The sequence below is a fragment of the Lithobates pipiens genome, unplaced genomic scaffold (assembly GCF_037356315.1).
Source record: "Lithobates pipiens isolate NorthernLeopardFrog02 unplaced genomic scaffold, aLitPip1_a1.2 Scaffold_8, whole genome shotgun sequence".
Lineage (NCBI taxonomy): Eukaryota > Metazoa > Chordata > Amphibia > Anura > Ranidae > Lithobates > Lithobates pipiens.
Window position 1 is genome coordinate 243331387 of NW_027507903.1, and position 26152 is coordinate 243357538.

The 26152-nt window shown below is 45.9% G+C and overlaps 1 protein-coding gene and 1 pseudogene across 3 annotated transcripts in view; one reads left to right on the top strand and one right to left on the bottom strand.

The window, feature by feature from the left end:
* BEST3 (bestrophin 3) overlaps nucleotides 1–26152 on the top strand; it is a 116305-nt gene that overhangs the window by 62467 nt on the left and 27686 nt on the right. The window lies entirely within an intron of this gene.
* On the bottom strand, nucleotides 20195–20313 carry LOC143964562 (5S ribosomal RNA; annotated as a pseudogene).

The window sequence follows — 26152 nt, forward strand, 5'->3', positions numbered from 1 at the left end:
AGTTGAAGTTTGGACCTTGGCATAAGGAGGACTGTAGGACTGTAGGAGACTTGCCCAAGTCCTTTGCGCAGACCCTCTTTGATGACAAATGTCTCGCCTCGAGCAATGCCTCACTCCCCGATGCATCGGCTCCAGAGGAGACAAGCCCTTTCATATGTCCATAGCTTTCCCTCCTATATTGGATAATGCTACCTTAAACGCCAGGATTTGAAGATATGCTACTACAGGCTGACCCTCCATCCCATGTAGTCTCAAAAATTTTCTCAATATTACCCCACGCTTTCTCCCCTGACCTCCCACCATACACACAGTCTTGGGAATCTGAATTGGGACATTCTACATAATGCATGGACTGGCAAAAATGCTTCATTCTGACACACAAGCTCTCTAGAAACCACATCTCAGGAGAAAGGGTTTAAACTAGTAACCAGATGTTACAGATGCCCTGCAAATATAAGACACTTCAACTCGTCCCAATCCGATGAGTGTTGGAGATGCTTATTTGCAAAAGACACTTTACTCCACATCTGGTGGGACTGCCTTCCTGTACAGCAATTTTGGCAAAAAATATTTGATCTGTATTGTAAACTGATGGCGACATCTCTCCAACCCTCATTGGAGGTAGCTCTCCTATCTATAATCCCAGGCACTCTAAAATCAGATAAAAAAGATGTGCTGTCCCACTTTATTGCTGTGGCATGGACAGTAATCCCCCTCACTGGAAGTCGACAAGCATGCCCTGCCTTGGTGACTGGGCTATTGTAGTGGAAAGTATCAGAGACCTGGGATCTCTGTTGGCTCAGGAATACGATAAAGAGGAACAATTCTCCCTTACGTGGACTTCTTGGTCCATGTTCCGGTACTCCACACAGTTTGTAACATGGACAGAGGGCGAACATGTTGCCACCACACCTTAGCCTAAATGGAGTGCCTTTTTTCTTCCCCTTTTAATCTGACCTTACTCTATCCTTCTTTTCTAATCCAACCTATAGGCTTTGCTAAACTCTTCTCTGCTTTAAGAGCATTAGCTGAATAATGCTTCTTCTGATATGGCACGATATGTGACCCGCATGACTTACGTTTTCTTTATATGATAGTGCACCACCACGGTACGCAATGCTTTATTAAGCAGCAATATATTTTGATTCCACCTGTGATATCGCTGCTTGTAAGTGATTGTTCTCCATATGTTTATACTATTGCATATATTATGCCGAGTAACTATAATGATTCTCAGAAAATGGGCAATTTGTTTCCTGTGGATTATTATTATTATTCAGGATTTTGACAGTGAGATCAGGGGAAGGGGCATATGGGGGAGGAAAAGTTCCGTTTTGGATAGATTGAGTTTGAGGAAGTGGTGTGACATCCAGACTGATATATCCGATAGTAAATTAGTGATATGTGAGGAGACAGAGGGAGTGAGCTGAGGGGTAGAGAAATAGATTTGGGTGTCGTCAACATAGAGGTGGTATTGGAAGCCATGGGAGGCTATCAGTTGACCCAGGGAGGAGGTATAGATTGAAAATAGGAGTGGTCCAAGAACAGAACCTTGGGGGACCCCAACAGAGAAAGGAAGAGGAGAGGAGGAAGTAGAGTTGTAAGAAACACTAAAGGTGCGGTTGGATAAGTATAAAGAGAACCATCATAGAGTACAGTCACGGAGACCAAAGGTGTGGAGTTTTTTGAGGAGGAGGGGGTGATCAACCGTATCAAAGGCAGCAGAGAGGTCCAGGAGGAGGAGTACAGAATAATGTCGATTGGTTTTGGCCATTAGTAGATCGTTTGTTAGTTTTAGGAGAGCAGTTTCTGTGGAGTGTTGAGGACGAAATCCAGACTGAAGGGGATCAAGAAGGCTATTATCAGTGAGGTGGACGCTCAGTCGGTTGTAGACCAGACATTCGAGGAGTTTGGATAAGAAGCGGAGCAAGGAGATGGGGCGTAGGTTGTTAGGATTGGATGGGTCCAGTGAGGGTTTTTTAAGTATGGGTTTGACAAGTGCGTGTTTTAGAGAGTTGGGGAAGATGCCAGAAGAGAGGGAGAGATTGAAGATGTGAGTTATAGAGTGTAGCATAGAGCCAGAGGGTGAACGTAGCATTTGTGAGGGAACAGGATCCAGAGGGCAGGTGGTAAGGTGGACATTACCATGTAGTTTAGCAACTTCGTCTATAGTGGTGGGGTTGAAAGAGGGAAGTAATGATTGTGCCTGTGGGCATGATGTGTAAAGCGTGGAGGGTATCAGAACAGTAGAGATCTCCACGCGAATTGAATCAATCTTCTGTTTGAAGTGATTGGCAATCTCCTGGGCAGTGAGTGAGTTAGTGGGTGGAGGCGGTGGAGGACGAAGTAGAGAGTTGAAAGTAGAGAAAAGTTGACGGGGACGGGATGATAGGTTGCTGATGAGAGTGATAAAATAGTTCTGCTTGGCAGAGAGGAGGCTGGAATTGTATTTTTGGAGGGCAGATTTATATTGGTTGAAATCTCTCTGAGACTTGGTCTTGCGCCACAGGCACTCATGAGCACGACTATGTTTTTTCAGACTTCTAGTGACATCTGTTTGCCAAGGTTGAAGGGCTCGGGGCTTGATTTTGTGTGTAGTGAGGGGGGCCAGTGAGTCCAGAGAGGCTAGAAGTGAAGTGTTGTAGACAGAAGTGGCTAGGTTGGTGCAGGATAGGGGTGAGATTTTGTCGTAGAGGTTGTCGACAGTAGAGTAGAGAAGTAAAGGGTTGAGATGACGTAAATTTCTGCGGGTAACTTTAATGCGGTTGGAGGGAGAGGAGGTGAAGGAGAGAGTGAAACTAATAAAGTGGTGATCAGAGAGAGGGAAAGGATAGTTAGAGAGGTTGCATGGAGTGCAAAGGTGAGAGAAAACGAGGTCAAGGATATTGCCTTCGGAGTGAGTAGGATCATGTATCCACTGCTTCAGGTCAAAGGAGGAGGTTAGGCTGAGAAGTTTGGAAGGGGCAGAAGTGTAAAGCCGCGTACACACGGGCGGACTGTATGGCCTACTTAGTCCGTCATACAATCCGACGGACAGTCCGTCATACTTTCGAATGAACGGACTTGACCACACACGGATGCACAAACAGTCCGTCGAAAGCTTGCGCGATGACGTGTACAGCACGTACGACGGGACTAGAAATAGGAAGTCCAATACACAGCAATGCACCCTTCCGCCGTGTAAATCCTTTCTGAGCATGCGCCATTCTTAGTCCGTCAAACTAGCCTACTGACGAGCGGATTGTCCGCTGAAACCAAAGTATGACGGACAGAATTTCAAAAAATCCGAAATACTTAGTACGCCAGACTGCACGCTGAAAAAGTCCGCTGAAGCCCACACACGAGCGGACTGTCCGCTGAAATGTGTTTCGACGGACTAAGTAGGCCATACAGTCCGCCCGTGTGTACGCGGCATTAGTATTAATAGGAATGTTGAAGTCCCCGAGAATGATTGTGGAGATTTCAGAAGAAAGAAAGTAGGGTAACCAGGCATCAAGAAATGTTGATACTGGTCCAGGGGGCCTGTAGATCACGGCTATTCTTAGAGAAATTGGAGTGAAGAGACGAATGCAGTGTGCTTCGAAGGAGGAGAGTGACAGAGAGGGAGGTGGCTGAAGTACCTGAAAGGTGCTATGTGGGGCTAGAAGGATTCCGACACCTCCTCCCTTACGTCCATTGGATCTGGGGGAGTGAGTCCAAAGAAGACCACCATGGGATAGGGCAGCAGAAGACGCAGTGTCGGATTTGTGGAGCCAGGTTTCGGTGATGGCGAGTTGGCGATAAAGATATCATGGAGAGAGGTGAGTTTGTTGCAGACAGAGCGGGAGTTCCAAAGGGCACAAGAGAAAGGGAGTCTGGTCTTGGGAAGAATAGAAATGGGAACTAAATTGTGTTGATTGCGGCTGCTGCCAGAGGGTGCAGGGTGATGGGTACAGTTAAATGATGGAGACCCGGGTTTGGGGATATATCTCCAGAGGTTAGGAGAAGCAGGAGGGTGAGGGAGGTAATATGGGAGTGAGATTTATATGAAGGGACATGCCCCAGGGGCTTGGAGATTTTTAGTGTGTGTGGATTTAGAATTAGCAGGAGTTGGTGGGTGCAGTAATAAGGAGAGGACAGAAGTGAGGGTGATGTATATATGCTGTGGGGAGGAGAAGAGGGTTGGAGTTGAGATAATTTTAGTATAGAGGACAGCGCTGTCAGAAGGAGTGGTAGAGAGTGCATGTTATAAGGAGAAAGAGCTAAAGGGTAAAACGAGGTCATCTGGTGTCTTTGTGGTGTTTTTCAAAGTATTTCTTGCCTTTGTAATTTTATACCAAAGAATTGTGTAATATTTTGTTACATACACTATATCTGTTATTCTTGGTGTACTAATAATAATAATAACTAAAAATCAGGGACAGTCCTTCAAAATCAGGGACAGTTGGGAGCTATTAATAATGGATGAAATAATGGCACATAGCTTATCTCCCCAGTTTTGTCTGACACTTCTGGCTTCCTTCTCTGGACTCCAGACTTTAATAATAGCGGCAGGCTAAGCTTGTTTGGATACCTGGAAAACAGTTTCCAGTTACAGATCTTGCCTCACAGTACAGCTTCTACCAAGACTACAGTAGCAAGAAAATGTTAGGTGCCACTAGGTGAGTTGAGAGATTAGTCCCATGCCACCCTTAAAAGGTGCTCTAAGACTCAAACCTTGCCTAAAAAAATGGATTGACCATGACCGCAACAGCATTTTCAGACAAACCCAACTTTAGAATCTTATCGATATGTGTGAACTGTGTTTTTCAGAGGAAGCTTGCTGCTCTAAACTTGTTAAGCAACTGGCCAACCTTGCTGTCCCAATGATAGGTCCCATTTATCTTTATGGACAAAGAGCAATTGGGTGCTGGCACAGAAAATAGTTGTAGTGGAAAAGTGGAAAGGGAGGCAGCTGTGCAAATGTTTACCAGGAAATAGTTACTAAAGAGGGCCAACAAAAAGAATTTGGGTGAAAGATATTGTGGGCATTTACTTAGTTAAAACAGCAACGTGTGTATGTATTTTTATAACTAGCTTATTTATTAAGATCTTTTAGAAAAAAAAAAAACTTGTCAAATCCCCCAGTCACTGTGCATTTAGCACTATGGGCGAAGACTGGGATGCCATTAAAGTACATGTGGATATAAAGGCAGGTGTCCCAGTACTATTGGTAACATAATGTATATGAAATTTGACAAAGCCTAAATATTTTTGAGCACATTAGATATTTATTTTAGGACTTATATTCAAAGAGCTGAATGCAGAACCATCTTTATTGCCGCCTTATTCCAAAACCTGTTCCAGAGAAGACAACTAGGGGAGTCGTACAGAGGGACTGAGTGACAATGCATTGAGACAGTTCAATCTACATTCATTACATACAAAAAAGGCATAAAGTAAATAGAATGGTTCACTTGAGAGGCTCCACCACCTGCTGGAAATACAAGACAGAAGACAAGGAAGTTTGAAAGGGTTCCTAGGAACCAACAACCCCAGTCATAGAAGATGATTACAAAAACAACCCTAAAGTAAAACCCATTATACCATAGGGAAAGGTCACCATGCAGGATTTTTTTTTTAAAAGGAATTATCAAGTAAGGTTTTCCCTAATCATCCTCCTGGACAGTTCACTAATATGTTACATAGGGTAGTACTACTCCTTTAGGCGCTTTCCTCCCAAATGCCTGATTTTGACTGGAAAAGAGGTCAATGCAACAGTGCTTCACAAAAGTACTGTATTCAGGTTCAAACACATGGCTACTTTGCATATCTGTTTTGGCAAATCACCAGCCCTTTCAGCAAAGGATGTTGACAATGCTCTTGTAGAAGGAGCAGAGATGTGTAGTGAGCAAGGTTTTGTTACAAATGTGTGGGTTAAGATGAGTTAGTACATGGTGGATTTTTAAGCTTTTCTTCTGAAAAGAACACTCAAGGTGGTGGATTTTATAAAGCCCCTGGTGATTTATATGTACTAAAGTATGTACTTGCTTATGTCTAGTGAGACAGGCTTGGATTCTTTTACATTAGGGGTGTCCTGGCAAAATGTGTTAATGCTTTATAAAAGAAAGCAAGATATGTTTTAAAGAGGAAGTAAACCCTGATGGGGTTTACTTCCTCTTTGTCTCCCTGCAAAGGTAAAGCATAATTGTCATGGTTATGCAATAGAGTTCGTCTGCTTACCTGTCTCCATGTGTTCATTTCTAGAGACCAGCTGACCCTCACCTGACTGCTTTTATAATCCATCCTCTGGCATGGCTCCACCCTAGTTCCTATCAGAGAGCTCTATAATAACCTGATCACTGCAGGCCAGCCCTGCTGATCAACCTTTGTGTGTTAGCTTCCTGTTTCCTGCCGTGTGCTCTGCTACTGTTTTCTGTTACCGACTTTGGCGTGTCTTTGACTATCCCTGTTTGCCTGTGATCCTGACCTCTTGGCGTGTCCCCGACTATTCTGGTCTGCTTGTGGCCCCGACCTTGGCTTTGTCCCTCACCATCCCTATCCTCCTGTTGCCTACTGTGGGTGTGAGCTGGGGGACCCTGGGGGTCATGACCTGGAGCCAGTTGCAGCCAAGTCCATCCTCACCACTAGAGGCGCTGGTGAACACCTGCTGGCTCTTAGACTCCGCGCCCCAGGGAATCTTACGCTCTAACCCCAGTGGGATCTGTCCCCCGTCAGCAGCAGTCAGCCGTAGGGTCCACAACCTTGCGGTGCACTCCTGATCCCTACGGTGTGCACCTGTCACCTCGTCTCAAGGTGACCTGACAGTTTGATCAGCCATGGACCCGGCTGACGTGCCGCTCCCTGCAGTTGATCCGTTGCAGGGCATAGTGCGGAGACTCGAGACCCAGGAATCTAATCAGACTCAGGTGATGCGATTCCTTCAAGATCTGGCTTCCTGTTTTGAGCAGCTACAGGCTTCCTTGGGAACCCCAAACCTGCAGCCTCAAGTACAGTCTGCAACTGCACCTATTGCACCAGTCACATTCACGCATTCATTATTACTGCCAGCTCCGTCCCGTTTCTCTGGGGACTCCAAGGCCTGCAGGGGCTTCCTCAGCCAATGCACCATTCATTTTGAGCTCCAGCCTCAAAACTTTCTGTCGGATCAGGCAAAGGTGGCCTTTATAATTTCCCTCCTCTTTGATGAAGCTTTAGCCTGGGCTGCTCCCCTGTGGGAGAAAAATGATCCAGTGGTTTCCAGCCTGTCCAACTTCTTGAAGCTCTTTCGTAATGTCTTCGAGGAGCCAGCTCGGGTTTCTTCTGCGGCTAGTGCTCTTTTACGCCTTTGTCAAAAATCTTGTTCTGTGGGACGATATGCACTTCAGTTCCGTATCTTCACAGCTGAATTGAGCTGGAACAATGAGGCCCTGGTTGCAACCTTTTTACATGGTCTCTCTGACCGAGTGAAGGACGAATTAGCAGGAAGAGCTATTCCCGCCGGTCTGGACCATGTAATTTCCTTATGCAATCAGATTGACATTCGTTTCCAGGAGAGGTCCTTAGAAAAAAGACGCCAGCACCCCCTAGGTCCTAGTCAGTCTGAACTTTTTTCCTTTCGCCCTGTGGAGCATCCTCTGTCTGCTGAGGAACCCATGCAGCTTGGCCGGACCAGACTAACCCCCGAGGAAGGTGCTAGACGCAGAACTCTGGGCTTGTGTCTTTATTGTGGGGGCAAGGGTAATTTTCGTGACTGCTGCTCACTTCGTCCGGGAAACGCACGGGTAATACATTTGGAAGGTGGAGTATTGGACCCAAAAACATCACCTTCTCGTTTTCTTCTTCCGGTGTTCCTACATGTAGGCACTTCTCCCCAATCGGTCCTAGCATATCTGGACTCCGGAGCTGCCGGCAATTTTATGGACTGGAGAACTGCTTCTTCTATGAAGCTTACCCTTTCTCCCCTCGCTACGCCACTGGTAGTCTCGGCAATTGATGGCACTGTGCTCCCAGGGGGTCCTATCCGTTTCCAGACGCTACCTATTAGGATGTCTGTAGGGATACTCCACCAGGAGTGGATCTCCTTCCTCATCCTTCCCAAGGCCTCTACCCCTATTGTATTGGGTCTTCCTTGGCTACAGCTCCACTCGCCACATGTGGACTGGGTCTCTGGGCAGATCCTGGCTTGGGGCCCTTCGTGTTTCTCGTCCTGTCTTCTCAAGGTGAGCCCCAAGGGGAAACTTCCCATTGCTACCACATCCGTATCATCTGATCTTCCCGCGGCATACAGCGATTTCCGGGAAGTGTTCTGTAAGAAGTCTGCTGAGGTGCTTCCTCCCCATAGATCTTTTGACTGTGCTATGCAAGTCTGCCCAGGGGTCGTACCTACCCTCTGTCCATTCCAGAGACCCAGGCTATGTCTGAGTATGTCGCCGAGAATCTGGAGAGAGGTTTCATCTGGAAATCCTCATCGCCTGCAGGAGCAGGGTTCTTTTTCGTTGCCAAAAAGGATGGTACCCTCAGACCCTGCATCGACTATAGAGGTTTAAACGCAGTGACTATTAAAAACCGATACCCCTTACCTCTAATATCTGAGCTATTTGTCAGGTTGAAGGGGGCTTCCATTTTCACTAAGTTGGATCTCAAAGGTGCATACAATCTCATTCGAATACGGGAAGGTGACGAATGGAAGACTGCGTTTAACACTAGGGACGGGTATTACGAATACCTGGTTATGCCTTTTGGTTTGTGTAATGCTCCAGCTGTGTTCCAGAACTTTGTCAATGAAATATTCAGGGACCTACTGTACCAGTTTGTTGTCATCTATCTGGATGATATTCTCATCTTTTCCGAAGATCTGCCTGCTCACAGAAACCATGTACGCACCGTACTTCAGCATCTTAGAGAGAACAATCTCTATGCCAAAATGGAGAAATGTTCCTTTGAATGTTCCAAGGTCCTGTTTCTGAGATGTTTTGTTTCTAGTGCGGGTCTTCGCATGGATCCTGGGAAGGTCTCAGCCATTACCAACTGGCCCCTTCCCGCTAGCCTCAAGGCCACACAGCGTTTTCTTGGCTTCACAAATTATTATAGCCAGTTCATAAGAAATTATTCTTCCATTGCCGCGCCCATTATCGCTTTGACCAAGAAGGGTGCGAATGCGAAAGACTGGCCTCCCGAGGCTGTCTCTGCGTTTCACAATCTGAAACAGGCCTTTGTCTCTGGACCTCTCTTGAGGAGATCAGATCCTGAGGACCCATTTTTTATTGAAGTAGACGCTTCTTCGATGGGGGTGGGAGCTGTGCTTTTTCAGGACTTTGAGAAGAAACGTCAACCATGTGCGTTCTTCTCCAAAAAAAATTCTCAGGCAGAGATAAATTATGCCATTGGTGATCGGGAACTTCTCGCAATTAAATTGGCGTTGGAGGAGTGGCGTCATCTCTTGGAAGGTTCCCCTCACTCCATAATGATCTTTACTGATCATAAGAATCTACAGAAGGCTAAACGTCTGAACCCCAGACAGGCCAGGTGGAGTCTCTTCTTTTCCTGTTTTAAATTAACGAATACGTACAAACCTGGTTCCTGCAACGGTCGAGCTGATGCACTCTCTAGGTCATTTGACACTTTGGACGAAGAGTCCAACCCTGATCCTGAGCCGATCATTCCTACCTCATGCATTGTTGCCCATTCTACCACCCTGGAATCTAAAATTCCTCCTGGTAAGACCTTTGTTCCCACGGAGCTAAGAACTAAGATCCTTCGTTGGGGACATGATTCCAAGGTGGCTGGGTTCCTCCGATCCTTCCTGCTCATCAGTCATCACCACTGGTGGCCTAATCTCCGCTCGGATGGTAAAGACTATGTTAAGGCTTGTCACGTCTGTGCTCAGTCTAAATCTTCCACTCAAGCCCCTGCTGGTCTTCTCATGCCCTTGCCCATTCCTAAGGGGCCCTGGTCTCATATCGCCATGGATTTTATCACTGATCTTCCACTGTCGGAGAATAATACGGCCATTTGGGTAGTAATCGATCGGTTCTCCAAGATGGCTCATTTTGTTCATCTTCCTGGTCTCCCTTCTGCCCCTGCCTTGGTTCCCATTTTTGTACGAGAGATTTTCAGCCTTCATGGTGTTCCTTCTCATGTCGTTTCGGACAGGGGTGTGCAGTTTACTTCTCGTTTTTGGAGAGCCTTTTGCAAATCCCTCGACATTACCTTGGATTTTACCTCTTCTTATCATCCCCAATCCAATGGCCAGACTGAGAGAGTTAATCAGGAGTTGGAGGTCTTTCTCAGTACCTTGGTCTCCGCCCATCATGATGATTGGGCATCACTATTACCGTGGGCTGAGTTCTCCCACAATAATCATGTCAACGTCAGTTCTCAGAAAACACCCTTTGTCACTGTTTATGGAAGACATCCTCAGCTTCCTCTTCCTATGACTTGTTCTTCTGACATTCCAGCTTTGGCTACTGTTCAGAAATCATTCAATTCCATGTGGGCTGACATTCATGATTCCCTCCAGAAAGCTGCCAACAAATTCAAGAGTTTTGCTGACCGTCGCAGGCATAAGCCACCTTCTCTTCAGCCAGGAGACAAAGTCTGGCTCTCCACCAGGAACATCAAACTCCGGGTTCCTTCTCTCAAATTTGCTCCAAGATTCATTGGTCCGTACACCATAATTTCTAAACTGAATCCAGTTTGTTTCAAGCTTCAGATTCCCAAAAGCCTCAAAATTTCTAACTCCTTCCATGTTGCCCTTCTGAAGCCTTTAGTTCTTAATAAGTTCTCTCATCCTCTACCGTAGCACCGGTCTCTGAGGATAATCAGGAGTACGAGGTTAGCCAAATTTTGGATTCCCAACTCTGTAGAGGCATTCTCCAGTACCTCGTGCACTGGAAAGGTTTTGGTCCTGAGGAGAGGTTGTGGATTTTGGCTTCTGAGGTCTTTGCACCTCGTCTGTTGAGGAAGTTTCATTTGAAGTTCCCCTCTAAACCTGGTCCCAGGCGGGGAAGGGGGAGGCCTCGTGAGAGGGGGGGTACTGTCATGGTTATGCAATAGAGTTCGTCTGCTTACCTGTCTCCATGTGTTCATTTCTAGAGACCAACTGACCCTCACCTGACTGCTTTTATAATCCATCCTCTGGCATGGCTCCACCCTAGTTCCTTTCAGAGAGCTCTATATTAACCTGTGCACTGCAGGCCAGCCCTGCTGATCAACCTTTGTGTGTTAGCTTCCTGTTTCCTGCCGTGTGCTCTGCTACTGTTTTCCGTTACCGACTTTGGCGTGTCTTTGACTATCCCTGTTTGCCTGTGATCCTGACCTTTTGGCGTGTCCCCGACTATTCTTGTCTGCTTGTGGCCCTGACCTTGGCTTTGTCCCTCACCATCCCTATCCTCCTGTTGCCTACTGTGGGTGTGAGCTGGGGGTCGCGACCTGGAGCCAGTTGCAGCCAAGTCCATCCTCACCACTAGAGGCGCTGGTGAACACCTGCTGGCTCTTAGACTCCATGCCCCAGGGAATCTTACGCTCTAACCCCAGTGGGATCTGTCCCCCGTCTGCAGCAGTCAGCCGTAGGGTCCACAACCTTGCGGTGCACTCCTGATCCCTACAGTGTGCACCTGTCGTATTGCTGCTCCGGCCACTCACAGCGTCGGAGCAGCGATGACGTCACTCCTGCACGTGCGCACGGGAGCCGCCACTAACGGCATATCGCCATTAGCAGCGGCATGCTGCTAACGGCGATAGTGCGCCTGCGTGCCGCTGTCTACGGAGCATGCGCCGTAGACAGCTGTGACTGTCTTTTAATAAATATATCCTAAACTGTGTAGGTTTAGGAGATATTTCTTGGACCTACAGGTAAGCCTTAATCTAGGCTTACCTGTAGGTCAAAGTGGTTTGTAAGCGTTTACAACCACTTTAAGAATTATCCTGTCCGGGGGCGTGGCTAAGCAGCGGATGTTGCCGGACGTGTCTCTCCTCCGCTCCGCCGAGTATCCTGACATTGATCCTGTGATGCACCACATCTAACCGTTTAGGACACGCAAAATTGGTCTTTAGAGCCCTGAGAGCCACACCGTGCCATCGACTACTCTGCTGCCCATCGCTGCGATGACTAGGAGGAACAGGGAGGCGAAAGGAGCTGGAGATGAGCTGAGCCAAGATGGCGCTGGCCCGCACCGCACGTCCAAAGAGCTATACAAAGAGGCCGCACAGAATCTCCTCTATGGAGGCAAATCGTATAAAGATTCCCTGGCAACAACACCGGACACAGGGGGAACACATGAGAACCCCAATGAGGCAGGTAACACCGTACCATTGGCGGATGCCGGCGGATTGTCCCCAGAGTGGACCGCAATGAGTACCCCTAGAGACCTTTTTGCTGGGCCCCATGCTTCCTCTCCTACGAACTGTGTTGAGCCTGAAACTACTCTCAGGGATATTTTCTCAGCCGTAACCTCTTGTAATCAATCCATCACTGCACTTTCTGATGACATTAAGGGGGTGAAAGCAGAAATCTCTTATGTGCGTCACGACATGCAGAAACTTAGGGGAGACAGTTGCACTGGAAGGCAGAATAAGCACAATGGAGGATGATATGGCTCCCATGCAAAGAGATTTAAAGTACAACTGCCACGTTACTGAGCAACATGCGGCCCGTTTAGAGGATTTGGAAAATCGCATTAGGCGCAATAATGTACACGCCCTGGGCATTCCAGAAAGGACAAAGGGCAAGAATCAGGTGGCCTTTATTGAGCAGTGGCTCATTTCCATATTTGGCAAAGACGACTTCTCCCCACTATTTGCTGTTGAAAGAGCACACTGAGTGCCGTCTCGTCCTCTGCCACTGGGCAATCACCCCTGTGCCATTTTGTTTAAACTGTTGAATTACAAAGATAGAGACACAATGCTGTCCAAAGCCAGAACCATGGGTGACAAGCCGGCGATAGATAATGCTAAAGTTTCACTTTTTCCAGACTTTTCTGCAGAACTACAAAAACAGCGTGCAAAATTTATTGATATGAAGAAAAGACTCAGAGGATATGCTCTACAATATGCCATGCTATACCCTGCTCGCCTCTGGGTGGTAGCACTCGTGAGGTGCATTTCTTTGACCGCCCTACAGCAGCTGCGCAGTGGCTAGACCGGGAAGATAGAGCACTTAATGATGCAAGACGACAGCACCCAGCTCCAGCTTGAGGGTCCTTGATTATGTTGTGTGGAGGGCTTGGAGGGGGGGGTGGAGGGTTTGCTCATCTCCCCCCCCCCCCCCCCCCGGCTTGTTTGCTTCTTATTCTGGGCCAGGCAGATGGAGGGAGAACACTGCACGTTGTTAAAGTATGACTGGTGTTGCTCACCCTTCAATTGTGAGACCCCATTTGTCATCCAGAGCTTTGTTTCTCTGCGGGTGTTTCCATAGTATACCCCCACCCCCCAGGAAGCATTTCTCGGGGGGAAACATATGTCAGCCCTGTTGGCTTATAGCCCTGTTGGCTCCACTATTTGATAGGTTACTGACATTTTTGTTTATTTTTCTAAGTTTGTGCTTTACCACCCAATTTTGGGCAGACCCATCAGGACACCAACCAAGAACCTCACCATCTGTGAAGAATATCAACTCATCCACGTGTGCTATAGGTAACATGCTGGACAGGTATGTCTCTTCCCTGCTGTATAGGTCTGCCATAATGAGCTTACGCGCCCCGCTTGCTTGGACGCGGCAGGCTCATATCTACATTTTTTCTCACACCGCATGGAGAATATTGTTAAAATAGCCTCGTGGAATGTACGTGGACTTGGCAGTTCAGTAAAGAGACTGGCAGTTCTTAGGCATCTTAAGTCCACGGGGGGCAGTATTGTCTGTTTGCAAGAGACTCATTTTTCATCTGACCCGTCACCCAGCTTTAGCCCCAGGGTCTATCCTCAACAGTTTCATTCTACATATTCTGCATATGCTAGGGGAGTGAGTATCCCGATTTATCGGGACACCCAGTTCCAGTGTCACCAGAGGGTTGTGGATTGGGAGGGTAGATATGTTTTTCTATTATGCAATCTATTGGGCTTGTCATGTATAATTGCTGCAATCTACATCCCACCACCTTATTCATCCGAGATCCTCAAACGCCTTGCAAGTTTCTTAGTCTTATATCCCAACATACCGCTTGTGGCACTAGGTGATTATAATAATTATTTAAACCATTTGTTAGACAAAGTACCAGTTTCAAATAATTTATCTTCAAATAATAGGGGACATACTCCCTTTGCGGGGCTACTTGAGGAACTCGGATTAATGGACCTGTGGAGATTGAGACACCCTTCAGTAAAGCAATATTCCTGCTGTTCCACCTCCTATGGGAGCTTATCCAGAATAGATTAATGCCTAGGTAATAGTCTTAGTATCCCATTACTTGTTAATGTAGGGTACAATGATAGGCATATCTCAGATCATTCCTCATTATGGGCGACATTACGGTTACCCACTATTGCTACGCACAAGTGCTGGAAGTTTAACCCCTTTTGGCTTTCGCTGTTTCCTGAGTCGGACCCCATTGGTGAACAGCTTAAACTTTTTATACAGGACAATGTGCATTCAGCACATTTGTATATGTTATGGGATGCAGCTAAGGCCTTTGTGAGTGGGCAATTTATTATAGCAATTAATCAAATTAAAACTAAGACCAAGGAGTGGGAGGTGCAGGTCTGTAGGACACTTAAGGAAGCCGAGGATAACTATATTGCTAACCCCACAGATGGCACTAAGAGGAGCTGGTTCAGTGCTCAGTCTATGTCTAGACAGCTAGCACTGCAGTTGGCCCGAGAACAAACGCTTTTTCTTGCAGCAGTCACATTTTGAGGAGGGGGAGACCACTGGCTGTTTTGGCACGGGCGCAGGGGTCCACCTCCACGGTTTTGGCTGTGCAGGACAAATCGGGAGTCATTCACATGCAGACTGCTGCGGTAACCAACATTTTTAAGGCATTTTATTTGGATATATATTAATCTAAGGTGCAGCCAACAGACCGGGACTTGGAAGATTTTTTGGGTAAATGTACGTTGCCCCATTTGTCAGCTTTGGACGCAGGCCTGCTTAATGCCCCACTTTCGGAGCATTAACACAAAGCATTTCTGTAGCGTTAACACAAACCCATAATAAATTATTATACATAAATACATAAATTATACATAGGGATCAATCAGGGTTTATTCCCACTAGGTCTACAGCCCAAAACATTAGGAGACTTTTTTTGAATTTACAGGTGCCCACGAGTAATACAGGTAATAGAGCCATTTTCTCCTAAGATGCAGCTAAGGCTTTCGACAGTGTTGAGTGGCCTTACCTGTGGAAAGTACTTGAGAGAGTGGGGCTAGGACCCATTTTTATTAACTGGGTAAAACTACTATATGCTCAACCATCAGCCAGAATTAGGGTTAATGGTGAATTGTCAGATCCCTTTCCATTGTTCCGGGGCACCAGGCAGGGGTGCCCACTGTCGCCCCTGCTTTTTGCCCTGGCCCTGGAACCACTGGCGGCGTGTATCAGAGGAGACGATACTATAAAGGGATTCCAGCGTAAGACGGGTACAGATGTGATATCATTGTATGCCGATGATACACTTTTATATTTGGGGGATACACAAGGATCTCTGAGCGCGGTGATGGCTCTTATTAAGGCCTTTGGCACGATATCCGGCTTTTCTATCAACTGGAATAAATCAGTGCTTATGCCCTTGGATCCCATTGCCTCTCCTCTACCGAAATGTGCTGCAATGGTGCAGGCAGTGTCCTCCTTTCGGTATTTGGGCATTCAGGTCTCTCCGGTGGTGTCTCAATACATACCTCTTAACTTAATACCTCTTCTGACTACGTTTCGGGAGAAGTCCAAGGCCTGGTGTAAACTGCCCCTATCCGTGGTGGGGAGGGTTAACTTAATAAAAATGGTGTGGGCTCCCCAATTGCTCTATATATTTAATAATTCCCCTGTTTGGATTTCCAGGAAATGGTTTGACAAAATAGATTCCCAATTTAGGGAATTAATCTGGCGTAAAAAGGTAGCGAGAGTGAGCTTGTCAACATTACAATATAACAAAACTGAGGGTGGGTTGGCGGTGCCACATGCAAGAACGTATTATTTTGCCACAGAGCTCCAACAGGTGGGGGGATGGGGGACTGAGGACTCCTTGGATATGATTCGTGGAGTCCTTCGGGACTCTGCGGATGCTGACATGACAGCTTTGTCACAGTTGGAAGCTGGTTACCCAGGACTGGACCCTGGGTACCCGACTATACACCCTTTGAAAACGTTATGGTCTTATACTAAGCGGCTGTTGGGGATACAGGGATACCTATCCCATACCCCCTTATGGCGCAACATTAATTATAAGGAATTATATAAGCTTAGAGGCTTTAGGAATTGGGCAAATCTGGGCATAAGATATATTGCACAATTGTATAATGGGTCGACCCTTAAGTCTTTTATGGAAATACAGTCAGAATTTAATGTACCGCGCACTGATTTTTACAAATACTTACAACTGTGCCACGCATTATACACACAGGCCAGACAAAAAGAACTTAGATTGGTAAGCCACCCCTTGATACAATATATCCTGATGGAAAATAACAAGAAAAGCATGATATCCAGGTGTTATAATATGCTGCTTAATAAAATTCAGGACCCGGCTAGTTTACCATGTCGACGAAAATGGGAGGGGAATGTTGGGATTATGGATGGGGAGACTTGGAATCTTTGCCTCACCTCTGCCCCCCTGGTCTCAGTATCCGCCTCCCAAAAACTATCTCATCTCTACTTGTTGCATAGAGCATATAGAATGCCAGCACGTCTGCATAGTTGGGGTTTACGGGACACAGCTATATGCCTGAAGTGTCAGCGGGACAGTGGTGACCTGTTACATATGTTCTGGAAATGCCCCAAACTTTTCCGGTATTGGAAAGCAATACTGGACATAATTTCTCAGGTATTTGATTTTACTATTCAGCGAGATCCTAAGATATGACTGTTGGGTGCCCTGGATGAGGAGCTACTGTCTCCTCCTGCTCGCACAGCAGTTCTTCGTTTTCTATATGTAGCGTGCAAACTAATTGCACGAGTTTGGATAACGCCCAGGGTTCCCACTAGACATCAATGGGTGGAGCAGGTTAACCAGATGTTGATAAGGGAAAAACTGACATTTCAACATAGGAATGCACCTCGTAAATTTTACTCATTGTAGAGAGCATGGTTGGAGACACCTGGGCTAGCACCACCGCAACTAATTACTAACAGACTTTTACAGGGCTGATAAGCCACGTGGTTGGGGGTGGAATGAAGGATAATAAATGCCTTGATTGGTTGGGGGAGAAGCAATACCTTTGTATATATGTGTTGTGTAAGTACTTTTACACCTGGTGGTTGTGACAGCCTTTTAATGAGAGATCTCTGCCCAGCCCACTGGGAAAAGACCACATATAAGCACAAAGTTACTAGTTTTATTCCTTGGAGATTACAGGTATTTGATTTTGTCAGTTATTCTGATGTTCGTAGTGTGCCGCATGCTAGCTTTTTTGGCATGGCTAGCGGGCATTATATAGAAATTGTCTACATGATATTTGTACTGTACAAATGTTCTTTGGCTGTAATCTGTAATTTTTTTGCATATTATGTATCTGTACCAACGAACACACAATACAAATAAAACCTTTTTTTTTTATTAAAAAAATAATCATCCTGTCCCATGACAAAGTAAGGAATTGATGTTTGTCTGAGAGTGCTGATGTGATGGCTTTTAAAAATAGGATTTTTATAACAGCTTACCTGTAAAATCCTTTTTTTTTTAAGTACATCACGGGACACAGAGCCATAGTAGTTACTATGTGGATTATAGGCCACCTTCAGGTGCTGGACACTGGCACACCCTAAACAGGAAGTTGCCTCCCTATATATCCCCTCCCATACCTGGAGTACCTCAGTTTTGTATCAAAGCAATACACGTGTATACTAGAAAGAGTCCCATGATATACTTCAAAAGAAAAGGATTCTACAGGTAAGCTGTTATAAAAATCCTATTTTCTTTCATCGTACATCACGGGACATAGAGCCATAGTAGTTACTATGTGGAATGTCCCATAGCAAGGCCAACTGACAAGAGGGAGACACAACAGAATTAGGACAACATGAGACTAGAGGAGTTATACTGCTGCCTGCAGTACACTATGCCCAAAGGCGATATCATCATGCCTTTTAACATCTACCTGATAGAATCTGGTAAATGTATGAATTGAAGACCAAGTTACGGCTTTGCAGATTTGAGCCATGGAGGCTTAGTGATGCACTGCCCACGGAGCACTAACAGCCCTAGAGGAGTGTGTTTTGATTTGAGAGGGTGGAATCTACCTCTTTAAACCATAAGCTTGAATGATTACTTGTCGAATCCATTTAGAAATACTATATTTCAATACTGCCTGTCCTCTTTTAGGACCTTCAGGCAATACGAACAAAACATCAATTTTCCAAATCTGATTAGTCGCCTTTAAGTAGTCTGATTGCTCTCACCACATCAAGAGAATGTGGTGATTTTCCTTCCATAGAACAGGGTTCTAGAAAAAATGAAGGTGAAAAGTTAGGATGAGGACGCAATACTACCTTATCCCTGTAAACAATGATAATATGGCTCTTTACAAAAAAGAGCAGATAATTCTGATACGCTTCATACAGCAGATATGGTTACCGGAAAAAACAGTTTCCTTGTCAAAAATAACCAAGGGAATATGTCGTATCTACTCAAAAAAAGGCTGTTTTTGTAATGCCGACAAAACTAAATTCAAGTCGCAAGGGTTCAGGGGTGGCCCTAACCGGAGATTAAGCCGTGTTACCCCTTGAATAAAGTTACAAACCAAAGAATGTGAAGCAAGTGGTCATTGAAATAATACAGATAAGGCCAAGACCTGTCCTTAGAAAGTACTCAAGGCCAGCTTTATATCTTACCCCATCTGCAGAAAGTCAAGGATTCTACCTATGACCTATTTCCTGGGGTGCCAACCCCTGGTTTCACACCAGGAGACATATGCTTCTCAGACTCCACAATATATAATTATGGAGGCCGGCTACCTTGCATTTAACCAAGGTAGATACCACTAAACCTGACAGCCCCCTCTTCTTCAGAGTGTGGGCCTCAATAGCCAAGCCGTTAAATTTAGCATTTGTAAGGTAAGATTGAATACCGGACCTTTGCGAGAGAAGGTCTGGACATGGTGGTAGGGTCCATGGGACCCCTACCGCCATCCTTATGATGTCTGCATACCAAGATCTTCTGGACCACACCAGGACCACAAGAATCACCAACTTGCCTTCCTGCTTGATCCTGCAAAGAAGTCATGAACGCAGGCAGAAAAGGAGGGAATGCATAAAATAGTAAAACTGATTCCATGGAAACGCCAAGGCACCTGTTCCGCATGCTAGCACATCCTTTGTTCTTAACATAAAGATGTTGAACTCTCTGTTGAACCTGGATGCAAACAGATCTATGTCTGATATCCCCCATCTTTGACCTATTGTCAGAAAGATATCGGGGTGAAAGAACCATTCTCCCGGGAACAACTGCTGAGACCGCCTCCCTAGAATGAAAAACCACCAATAGGCAACATACATAATTTTCTGCCCAAGATAGGTGAATCTTATCCTTTCTCTGGGCCACACAACTTCTTGTACCCCCTTGGTGATTGATATAGACTACTGCTGTGGCATTTGTCGGATTGGATCCTGACAGGTTAGCTCCGTAAATTAAACGTCCAGACCCTCAGGACCAATCTCTCTGCCCGAATCTGTAGAATGTTAATGGGCAAGGTTACTTCTGATCTGGACCACTTCTCTTGGACAGTTACCTCTTCCAGGACTGCTCCCCAACCTAAAAAAGGTTGGCATATGTTGTTACCATTTCCCAGGTAACTGTAGGAAGGATTTTCTCTTTGGTAATTAACCATAAACTGAGGCGGAAGCCATCGTGACTGCCTGGAGGCTGATGCCCCTGGCACTGGAGAAGGAGCTTGTTTAAATGAAATACATGTACTCATTTTCTTAAATGGCAAAGGGGTACCTTTCCAATAGAAATTCTTTGGATGAATTATCCAAGATATCCCAAACAGCCGTTTCACCACAAAAGCGAAAAAAAGCCAGGAGTTGTTTTTTTTTGGGTTTGTTTTATGACACCAACCATAGTATTCTATACATATGTATCAGCCCATTAGCCTATGGCACCTGGTATTCCCAGGTAGTCTCCCATCCAGGTACTAACCAGGCCCGACCCTGCTTAGCCTCCGAGATCAGATGAGATCAGAGGCCTTCAGGATGATGTGGCCGTAGTCCGAAAGGAGTGAGACCTAAAGATAGAATCTCTCATAGCTTCAGGGATAACCTTGAGCACCTGTTTAAACTGGTTCCTCAAGGATTTTGACATATACCAATTACTGTCAGCACAGGTCGACTCAACCTGTCAGGAAAACAATATATGTTTTTTTTTATTTTTTTTATAGGAATTATCCATTGGATCCCTAAGTATTTGAGCATTGTCTGCCGGACAAGTAAAATTTTTAATCAGAAGATATAGCAGCGTCAACAGTGGCGGCCCGTCCATAGGGGGCGCCCGGGCGCCGCCCCCCCCCCGCCAGGCAGTAAAAAAAAAAAAGTAAAAAAAAAAAAAAAAGTTTATTTAAACATGTCCCTTTAAATTTTTTTTTTTTTTTTTTAAATGTCTTTATTTGCACTGTGTCCCGCCGCCGGGCGCCGGGCGCAGTGCAATATGTGAAGCGCCACGTCTATGCAATCACGAGATTGCAGATGAGGCGCTTCATTTGCCGAAAAAAACTCGCTCTGTGGCGCGGTCGATCGCGCCACAGCTTCCGGCGTGGTAGACTGGCCGGGCGCTGGACTGAGCAGTGCTACCGACGTCACTCAAGGAAGTGACGTTGGCAGTCATCACTTGCTCAGTCCCAGCGTCAGATAAGCAGGTAAGCGGAAGCTCCTGCTGTCTGTTGATATTCGGCAGCACAGATGGGTTAGATGGGGCTGCTGCCACCCCCCTTTAATCATCCTTGTTTTCTGACTCTGGACGGAGGACTTGATGCGTTTGCAGCTGGAGGAAAGTGCAAGCCTCAAAGGTCATTGCTGGTTGGAGGGACTACCATTCCTAGCAGACTCATCCCCTGGGTGAATTATTGTAGTAGGCATGACATGGCCGGTTCTATAGAACCACAAGTCCCAGGATGCCTGAATGGCTGGATGGGATGCAAGCCATAGTGTGCATTGCTGGGTGGAGGCACTGGTAGTCCTAGCAGTCTTTAACACCATAGTGAATGCTGGCACTAGAAATCACATGCCCCAGTCAGTTTCTTTGCTCCCAGGATGTCTTTGCAGTTGGAGGGCCATGCAAGCCTAAGGGTATTGCTGGTTGGAGGGACTACAAACCTCAGCAGACTTCAGACCCTTAATGGATAATTTCACTAGATATTAAATGCCTTGTCAGTTTCTGGAGAACAGTGAACCCCAAGCTGCCTTGGAGGGACAAGCCATAGGGTGCATTGCTGGCTTGGGGGACTACAAGTCCCAGGATGCCTTGGCAGCTAATATAAGTAAGAAAAACATTGACTTTTCCAGGGACAATGTGGGTCAAAGCCTTTCAGTCCCTGGAAATAAGGAATGATTGGCAACTGCCCATCAAAATACTGGGGAATTGTAAGCAGAGGAATGTTGGCACTTGTAATTATTTTGCAACCTAAATGGTTGGAACCTGTACTTCTGCATTGGCATACAAGGACTGCTGTGACTTGTAGTGGATTGGCAACTTACAGGATATCCTAGGACTTCTAGTTTTGCAATGACTTGCTGAGCCCTGAAGTCATTTTACCAATTGTTAAGCCATCTTGAGACTTGAAGTTCTAAAATGACATGCTGCGGTTTATGGTGCCTTGGAACCTTAAAGGCTGTTTTGGGACTTGTAGTTCCTTGGTCCCTAAAAATCCAGTGATGATCCATGTTTTTTTCCCAATGCTTGGACTTGTAGTTTCTCAGTCCCTAAAATTCCAGCAGTTCTTTATGTTGGCTTGCACTGCTTGGACTTGTTTGTTTTTTCTGAGACGGCAGCATCCCACCAACCCCCCCACCCCTTGTCAGCTACATGTTTTTTGTTCTGAGTTTGGACGGCAGCCCCCCACCCCCTGCTTCTCAACCACATGTTTGTTTTGTTTTCTGTTAATTAACAGTTTTCCAGGACATGCAAGCCTTTTAAAGAAGGATTCCACTGGAAAAAAAATATTAAAAGCCAGCAGCTATAAATACTGCAGCTGCTGACTTTTAATAAATGGACGCTCACCCGTCCCAGGATCCAGCGATGATGGCAGCCGAGGCCGATCGATCGCTCGGCTCTCGGGTGCTTCCGCCATTCTCTGTGAGTGAATCAGGAAGTGAATCGTTGCGGCTTCACTTCCCGGTTCCCTACTGCGCATGCGCGAGTCGCACAGCACAATGGGAATGCTCCGCGCTGTCTCTGGGACCCGTGTGTGTCCCAGCGCGCTGGGACAGGAAGAAGCATAGACTCCCGTGGGAGTCAATGCCGGAAGTGGGTGCAGATACCTTCCTCTTTGAGAATTACTGGGCTGCCATTGTTGTATAATGTGCAGCCTGTTATATGATGTGCAGAGCCTGGTGTATAATGTGCAGCCTGGTATGTGATGTGCAGAGCCCGGTGTATAATGTGCAGCTTGTTATGTGATGTGCAGAGCCCGGTGTATAATGTGCAGCCTGGTATATGATGTGCAGAGCTCTGTGTATAATGTGCAGCCTGGTATATGATGTGCAGAGCCCGGTGTATATGATGTGCAGAGCTCTGTGTATAATGTGCAGCCTGGTATATGATGTCCAGAGCCCTGTGTATAATGTGCAGCCTGGTATATGATGTGCAGAGCTCTGTGTATAATGTGCAGCCTGGTATATGATGTGCAGAGCTCTGTGTATAATGTGCAGCCTGGTATATGATGTGCAGAGCTCTGTGTATAATGTGCAGCCTAGTATATGATGTGCAGAGCCCGGTTTATAATGTGCAGCCTAGTATATGATGTGCAGAGCCCGGTATATAATGTGCAACCTGGTATATGATGTGCAGAGCTCTGTGTATAATGTGCAGTCTGGTATATGATGTGCAGAGCTCTGCGTATAATGTGCAGTCTGGTATATGATGTGCAGAACCTGGTGTATAATGTGCAGCCTGGTATATGATGTGCAGAGCTCTGTGTATAATGTGCAGTCTGGTATATGATGTGCAAAGCTCTGTGTATAATGTGCAGTCTGGTATATGATGTGCAGAGCCCGGTATATAATGTGCAGCCTGGTATATGAAGTGCAGAGCTCTGTGTATAATGTGCAGCCTGGTATATGATGTGCAGAGCCCGGTGTATAATGTGCAGCCTGGTATATGATGTGGATTCTATAAGGGGTGTGGCTTATGAGAAGTGGGAGGGGCCAACGGTGGAGGGGCGGGGTCTTGCGCCCCCCCATCCTAAAACTTCACCAGCCGCCACTGAGCGTCAATTGCTGGTATCTTCCACCTTTATATCCGTTTTTTCCTCCATGGGATAAAGTTTGAAAAACTTTTTAGGAGGGAAAAAATTAGGACTATTACTGATTAAGATTTCCGTGTGCGTTTTTTTTTTTCTTTTTAATCAATTAAGCGACTAATTTTGATTAATTATAACGCACATACAGATCCAACTACTTTTAGCTGATCTCCTTGCATTGCAACTCTCCATTAGTCAGTGGTAAATGTGGTATACACTATATACAATCACCCGACACTAGTTAGTTTCCACAATCCATGACTTAACGTCACAGTTCACACAAATACGTTTTAAATTCAAACTGTAGCACTGACGTAAGCAATTTTTTTTATTAAACTTTAAGAAAAACGTAGAAAGTTAGTTTATCTTTAATTATAAAATATAGTATATTGACTGTCAGTCACTTTATAGTAGGCAAGTAGGCATCACTTTAGCCAGTCACGCAGACATACCAGAGTGTTTGCATTTTTTTTTTTTTTTTTACAACAATGTTAAAAACAGAGGTTTATCAAATTTGCCTACACTTAGCTCACTGAATGATCCCAGTTAACCACATCCATATTTACCATCACTATCCAGGCTGTCCGGATGATTTCACGGACATCAACATTACCTGACTCCTCCCCCCTATCCGTCGTTAGCAGACAGAGGCACTTGGGGAAGGGGGGAGGAGTCCGGTGACGTTGATGTCCGTGATATCACCGGATCTCCGACGGAACTCCCTGAAGACCCAGAAGCCGGCGGAGAAGTGAGTACCGATCAAATGAATTTTGATCGATCAAAAAAATTACCGATTAATCGAGGAATTAATCTTTAATTTTCCCAGCCCTAGAAAAAATGCTTATCTGGGTGATCCCACTCAGAATACATAAACTTTCCCTACAATGAATGGACAGGAAAGGCATACACAATTTTAAGAAGGCTTTAGCGAACCCAAAACAAACAGTGGACACTCAGTTAAGGGTAGCATAAAAAATGGAGCGGACTAATTTCAGTAAGGAATTGCACCAACAATGTGAAGCTGATCCTTCCGCATATGACCCCTCAGAAGAGGAGTCATCAGCCTGTTCACGGTCCCCTGAGAGAAAACATCTTCTCCCACCCCCAGATGCTCAGTTTGAGGGTCCTTGGGTAATGGAATGGAACCTATTGCATTTTATCCCAATCTGGGATGCGATTAAAACCACTAACCTTTTTCCCATGCAATCATGGCTGAGGAAAAATACTTTTTTAGAAATATAGACACGGGCTGCAGTGTTGTAAACAGCTGCAAACATTCCATGGCCCCCGAAGGCTCACTCTGATCAGAAACCCCCTCTTAAGGGAGGATGCCATTGTAGAGATGAGTTTTAGGCTTTCAGAGCTTCAGGCAGATCCCTTTAGTCCTCTTTTGGGGTGTTTCTACCTCCCCTTCTGACCATAGCCCAATGCATAAATGCAGAGGTACTAATAGAAGAAATCACATCCACTGCTTTGAACAATAGTCCAGCCACTGCCACTGCTATTAACACTCAGCCTGATGCGAATAGTAAATGTGTCAGTAGGAATGTCTTTGTCACCAAACCTTTTACATGCTCCTTACTCTTGTGTCCCTCCGAAAACTTGCAGCAGTAAAAATTGAGCTTTTTTAAACACACTCCCACGCTGAACATTGGAGGACGCCAATGCTAAGCGCTAAGCCCAGCCCCCTCCATAGCATCACACCCTCCTTCTCTCTCTTTCAAAAGAGAGTTCTTCCCGCACGAGCTGACGGGATCGGCTTGTGTGTGAGGGAGGGATGGCGAGGAGGATGGCAATCTTCACACTTCCCGGTGGGTTCCATTAACAAACCTTCAGGAACCGGGGACCCACACTCCCGGACCCGTAATAACACCCCGCCTGTAAAACTTTATGGCTGAAAATACCAAAGTACTGGATCCTGGGGTCCAGCTCTCTAAAAAGAGAAGCGTCACAGGCAAAACCTTGTTTCTTCAGACACGAGGCCTGGGTACCATTCAATTTGGCCTAAAAGACACTTTGAATAGCATAGCTAGCCCCAGCAAGGATTCATCCATCAGAGCTCAGCACAGCACATCTTCACTCGTGACCAACACCTTAGACACTGGCGAAAAAATGGAGGTACTCCCGGTATGGGAGGGGTTATATAGGGAGGCAACTTCCTATTTAGGGTGTGCCAGTGTCCAGCACCTGAAGGTGGCCTATAACCCACATAGTAACTACTATGGCTCTGTGTCCTGTGATGTACGATTAAAGAAAAGACTAGATTTATAGTCAGATGCTTAATAGAGGTGTTGATGGCCAGCCCTTTATCTGCTTCTCTCTGGAGAAAGTCCAGTACTGAAGCCACCTTGTTAGGGTTGTATATGTTCCTTTTGACCCGGTTGGAGTAGGCTGTCCACCATTTATTACAGATAGCTCTTGTAACTAGTTTCCTGCTCTGTAAGAGGGTGGTAATGCCCTTATGAATCATCCCTTGTTATTGAGGATATTCCATTCAGAAGCCATGCTGGCTTGCATAGTTCCGAAAGATAAGGGTAGAGAATTAGACAGTGTTAAAGAAGGTTCCTTCTACAGGGGAGGGTAATTTCCTCTGGGT